This window comes from Poecilia reticulata, linkage group LG14 (genome assembly GCF_000633615.1).
Source record: "Poecilia reticulata strain Guanapo linkage group LG14, Guppy_female_1.0+MT, whole genome shotgun sequence".
Classification (NCBI taxonomy): domain Eukaryota; kingdom Metazoa; phylum Chordata; class Actinopteri; order Cyprinodontiformes; family Poeciliidae; genus Poecilia; species Poecilia reticulata.
The window spans coordinates 27,746,743-27,752,367 of NC_024344.1; the positions used below are offsets into that span (position 1 = coordinate 27,746,743).

General features: G+C 55.4%; 1 pseudogene; it reads right to left on the reverse strand.

Moving 5' to 3' along the window:
• Positions 1–547: 547 nt before the first annotated feature.
• LOC103476395 (uncharacterized) lies at positions 548–5,374 on the reverse strand (annotated as a pseudogene).
• Between the last annotated feature and the right edge of the window lie 251 nt (positions 5,375–5,625).

The following is a 5,625-nucleotide window of genomic DNA, read 5'->3' on the forward strand; positions in this document are numbered from 1 at the left end:
ATCGTCAGCTTCCCCTGACGTTGGCTGAAAACGCTCCAACCTCAATGGTTGGTTACAATGAGAACGAGAAAGCACTTTAGGGACAAATGCCGGGTTCGGCCACAAAGTAACCCCAGAACCATCTGAACCCCATCTGAGACATGACGGGCTGACAGAAAGGGCATGTAGCTCACTGACCCTCTTAGCGGAGACAATAGCCAACAAAAAGGCAGTTTTACATGACACCCATTTGAGGTCTGTATGAACCAAAGGCTCAAATGGAGGGCGGCACAGAGCACTGAGGACCAAGGGCAGGTCCCAAACTGGTGCTCGCCGGATTGTTGGCAGGTGCAGCCTGCGAGCACCATGCAAAAAAAGAGAAACCAGCTTATGGCTCCCCACTGTACAGCCATCAACGTCAGCATGACCAGATGATATAGCCGCTACATATACCTTAAGCGTCGAAGGAGAGCGTCCCTCATCAAGAAGCGACTGAAGAAATTTCAAAATAGTGGGAACCGGACAGGTTACTGGATCAGTATTGTGGGCAGAGCACCACCAGGAAAACAGACGCCATCTATTCTCATATTACTGACGAGTGGAGGATGCCCTGGCACTCAAAATAGTGTGCCTGACGGGACCTGAATACCCAGTCAGCTGCTGTTCAAGTCTCCCAGTGGCCAAACCCACAGCCGGAGGCGTTGAGGGTCGGGATGCCATATCTGACCCCCCAACTGAGACAGCAAATCCCTCCTGGTCGGAAGACACCATGGGACATCGCAACACAGACTCCGTAGAAGAGGGAACCATGGCCGTGCCGGCCAATATGGAGCCACAAGCAACATCTTGTGGCCCTCCTCGAGAACTCGCTGAAGAGTCGGCCATATCAGGGAAAGGGGGGGGGAAGGCATATAGGAGGACTCTTGGCCAAGGATGGGCCAAGGCGTCCTGGCCCAGCGCACCTGCCGCCCCTGTAAGGGAAAACCATAGAGGACAATGAGTCCACTCCTCCGTGGCGAACAGGTCGACTTCTGCCTGACCGAAAAGGTCCCAGATCAGGCGGACTATATTGCCGTGGAGGGACCACTCTCCCGGAGCTGGCGCTTGTCGGGAAAGGGAGTCTGCTACCTGGTTGTACAGCCCTGGCAAGTACACCGCCCTCAGGGTGGATAGGTGAACAGACGCCCATTCCAGAAGATCCTGGAACTCCTTCAGAAGCTGTGCTGACCTGGTACCACCTTGGTGGTTGATGTGGTAGACAACAGAGGTGTTGTCTGACCAAANTTCCAGAAGATCCTGGAACTCCTTCAGAAGCTGTGCTGACCTGGTACCACCTTGGTGGTTGATGTGGTAGACAACAGAGGTGTTGTCTGACCAAATCAGGACATGTCTCCCCTGCAGGTGGGGCACAAAGTGCCTGAGAGCCAAATGCACAGCATGCAGCTCCAATACATTTATATGTTTGGAGCGATCCTGTGGATCCCAGCGGCCCTGTACCGCCCTGTGTTGCCACACAGCACCCCATCCCATGGAGCTGGCATCTGTTGTGACTACTTCCCTGCGGTACACAACCACCCCCATGGACACGCCCCTGGACAAGTAGGCCCTGTCTCTCCATGGACTCAGGGCACGAAGACATGGCCACGTTACCACAAGTTTGCGATGCCTGTGTAGTCTCGCATCCAGGCGCCAGCTGTTGTTCCACCTCTGCAAAGGGCGCAATGACAGCAGACCTAAGGGCACCACCCGAGTAACTGATGTTAGTTTGCCCAGCAGTCGCAGGAAGGTGATGTAAGAAAGCTGCCTGCCCAGCCTGAATCGACTCACCAGTCGGAGAATGCTGTCCACCCTCTGGATAGACTGGTAGGCTGTCATGGAGGGAGAATCCAAAACCACCCCAAGAAAAGTGGTTGTCTGTGAGGGAATCAGACAGCTCCAAGTTCACCCTGAGGCCCAACCGGGACACATGAGCGAGCAGGCAACCCGCATTGCGAGATGCCTGCTCTCGAGACGGGGCGCAGAGAAGCCAATCGTCGAGGTATGGCAGAACCTTCATACCTTGGGCCTGCAGAGGAGAGAGAGCCACCTTCACGCACCGAGTGAACACCCTCGGGGACAGTGAGAGGCCGAACGGGAGCACACAGAACTGCCAGTGGCGACCCCGATAGGCAAACCTGAGAAAGCGATGATGTTCCGCTGCAATAGGTACATGAAAGTATGCATCCGTAAGGTCGATTGATGTAAACCATTCTCCCTTTGTCACAGCCCGCAAAACCTCTGCCGTCGTGAGCATGTGAAAAGGCAGGACCTTTAAATACTGATTGAGTCCCCTGAGATCTAAAATGGGACGAAATCCGCCCTTCTGTTTTGGCACGAGAAAATAGGTTGAATAGTAGCCTCTGGGTTGCCGCAGAGGATCCACTGCCTCGATTGCCCCCTTGGACAGGAGGGCGGAAAGCTCCTGGTCCAGGGCTTGCGCATTCACTGGGTCGGCAATGACGGTCACCCTGACCCGGTGTGAGATGTGAGGCCGCCTTCGGAATTGTAACCGGTAACCATGGGTCAGAGTGGCAACCACCCATGGATCCACAGTGAGAGCAGCCCAGTAACTGAGCTGCTGATGAGAAAAATATCCGACGGCCGGCCTGGTGGCCTCACTTTCTCTCCCCCCGACCCCTAGGAGGTCCGGGGGGGTGGTGGCCAACACCTGCGGCCCGGGTGTGTCTGGTCGGTTGGCGGACCAGCTCACGAAAGTCCCTGCTGGATCTCCGTTCTACATGACGAGGATAAGACCCACTAGGCCGAGCAGAACCTTGAGGCAGCGGCCGAATACTGGAGCCAGGCACTGGGCGCCTTGGATTACGATGAGGAGGGGGCATACCTCTGCTGAGGCCTGAAAGCTGTTCTCTAGTCTGCCGTGCCTGAACGGTTCGGTCCAGCGCTTCCAAGGCAGCAGAACCGAACAACTCCCCTGGCACAACAGGAACACTGCGGAGGGTCCTACGGCATGTTTCAGTCAACGTGGACTGAGCCAGCCAGACCTGTCGGCGAGCCTGGACCAGAAAAGACATCCCACGCCCAAGCTCCCTGGACATCAATGCAAAGGCCTGAAGTGCTGCATCGCTAAAGCCAATAGCTGCATCTGCCCCACTGGCATCCTGAAGGGATGCAGAAAGGGCAAACATGAGGTGCGCCAAGGAATTGCCAAGGCGGCCGGCACGTGCTCCAGCATTATACGCCTTACAGAGGAAGTCATCTGTAACACAACATTGAGCCCGCGGGCACCGAACATCATCACGCAGTGCTTCATCTGGAGACACGATGGGCATGTAGCTCACTGACCCTCTTAGCGGAGACAATAGCCAACAAAAAGGCAGTTTTACATGACACCCATTTGAGGTCTGTATGAACCAAAGGCTCAAATGGAGGGCGGCACAGAGCACTGAGGACCAAGGGCAGGTCCCAAACTGGTGCTCGCCGGATTGTTGGCAGGTGCAGCCTGCGAGCACCATGCAAAAAAAGAGAAACCAGCTTATGGCTCCCCACTGTACAGCCATCAACGTCAGCATGACCAGATGATATAGCCGCTACATATACCTTAAGCGTCGAAGGAGAGCGTCCCTCATCAAGAAGCGACTGAAGAAATTTCAAAATAGTGGGAACCGGACAGGTTACTGGATCAGTATTGTGGGCAGAGCACCACCAGGAAAACAGACGCCATCTATTCTCATATTACTGACGAGTGGAGGATGCCCTGGCACTCAAAATAGTGTGCCTGACGGGACCTGAATACCCAGTCAGCTGCTGTTCAAGTCTCCCAGTGGCCAAACCCACAGCCGGAGGCGTTGAGGGTCGGGATGCCATATCTGACCCCCCAACTGAGACAGCAAATCCCTCCTGGTCGGAAGACACCATGGGACATCGCAACACAGACTCCGTAGAAGAGGGAACCATGGCCGTGCCGGCCAATATGGAGCCACAAGCAACATCTTGTGGCCCTCCTCGAGAACTCGCTGAAGAGTCGGCCATATCAGGGAAAGGGGGGGGGAAGGCATATAGGAGGACTCTTGGCCAAGGATGGGCCAAGGCGTCCTGGCCCAGCGCACCTGCCGCCCCTGTAAGGGAAAACCATAGAGGACAATGAGTCCACTCCTCCGTGGCGAACAGGTCGACTTCTGCCTGACCGAAAAGGTCCCAGATCAGGCGGACTATATTGCCGTGGAGGGACCACTCTCCCGGAGCTGGCGCTTGTCGGGAAAGGGAGTCTGCTACCTGGTTGTACAGCCCTGGCAAGTACACCGCCCTCAGGGTGGATAGGTGAACAGACGCCCATTCCAGAAGATCCTGGAACTCCTTCAGAAGCTGTGCTGACCTGGTACCACCTTGGTGGTTGATGTGGTAGACAACAGAGGTGTTGTCTGACCAAANTTCCAGAAGATCCTGGAACTCCTTCAGAAGCTGTGCTGACCTGGTACCACCTTGGTGGTTGATGTGGTAGACAACAGAGGTGTTGTCTGACCAAACCAGTGCTTCATCTGGAGACACGATGAGCGAGGCAACAGCAGGTTCAACCACACGCATGCGGTCCAAGCCCGCCTTGACCGACTCGTGCATAGCTGCCAACACTCGACCATCTGGGGAGAGATTTGAAAAGGCTTTAGGGTCCCGCCAACAAGCATGCAACTCCCTGAGGTACTCCTCCGATGGAGGGACAGAAAAGGGAGAAGTGCCTCGGCCACGCCTGAAAAAGGCACTGCCAGGAGCGGAGTCCAGCTCTTGTGGGACATCCAGCTGCAGCTGACTCAAGGCCATACTCATGATGTCTCGCATTGAGCTGTCACCAGACCCACTAGCTGCACTCTGAGATGAAGAGTGTGAGCCAGTCTCCGAAGCGTGAGATGACTGTGCCTCCTCTTCCTCATTCTCAAAGTGAGAGGCAGAGGCAGCCAAAGACAGCACATCGTCCTCCACAGCCAACTCTGGCATAGGTGGGGAAGGGAACCCAGTCAGGAGCCTCCACCTGACGTGCCTGAAAAAGGGATTTCATCTCTGCCAACTCTGCAGACAACCGCTCAACCCTTGTGGAAAGACCCTGGTCAGACCTAGCTCGCTGCTTCTTAGGAGGAGCCACAGAGGTTGTGGCCTCAGTCCTGCGCTTAGAGCGCCTAGGCACGGCCGCCTGCCCAGAAGGTGGAAGGCCATGTCCACACTTGGGGCGTGACTGGGCCAGTCGAGCCACCTTCACTGCATGGGGCATGTAGCTGCAGTTCATGCAGGGATTATCCGACAGGGCCTCAACCAGGTGATCATGCCCAAGGCAGGCAGGGCACAGGTCATGGCCATCATCTGCCTGAAGCACCGCTCTGCAATCCGAACAACAGTGGGAGCTGTCCATGTCCAACAGTGAAGCGAGTCTCAGCACAGGCAGACAGAGCAGACTGAGATTGGGAGAGGGGAGCGAAAACGCTGCCGTCACCAATCAAAATAAAAGTGCAACAAAGGAGCTGACCCCGTCAGCTATGTCCAGAATAATGAAAAAAACTAAACTGGGAGAGGGGAGCGAAAACGCTGCCGTCACCAATTAAGCAGCAAACGAAGAGTCAGGTAAATCCAGCACAAAGCAACGATTACAAAATTGGCTGAAAT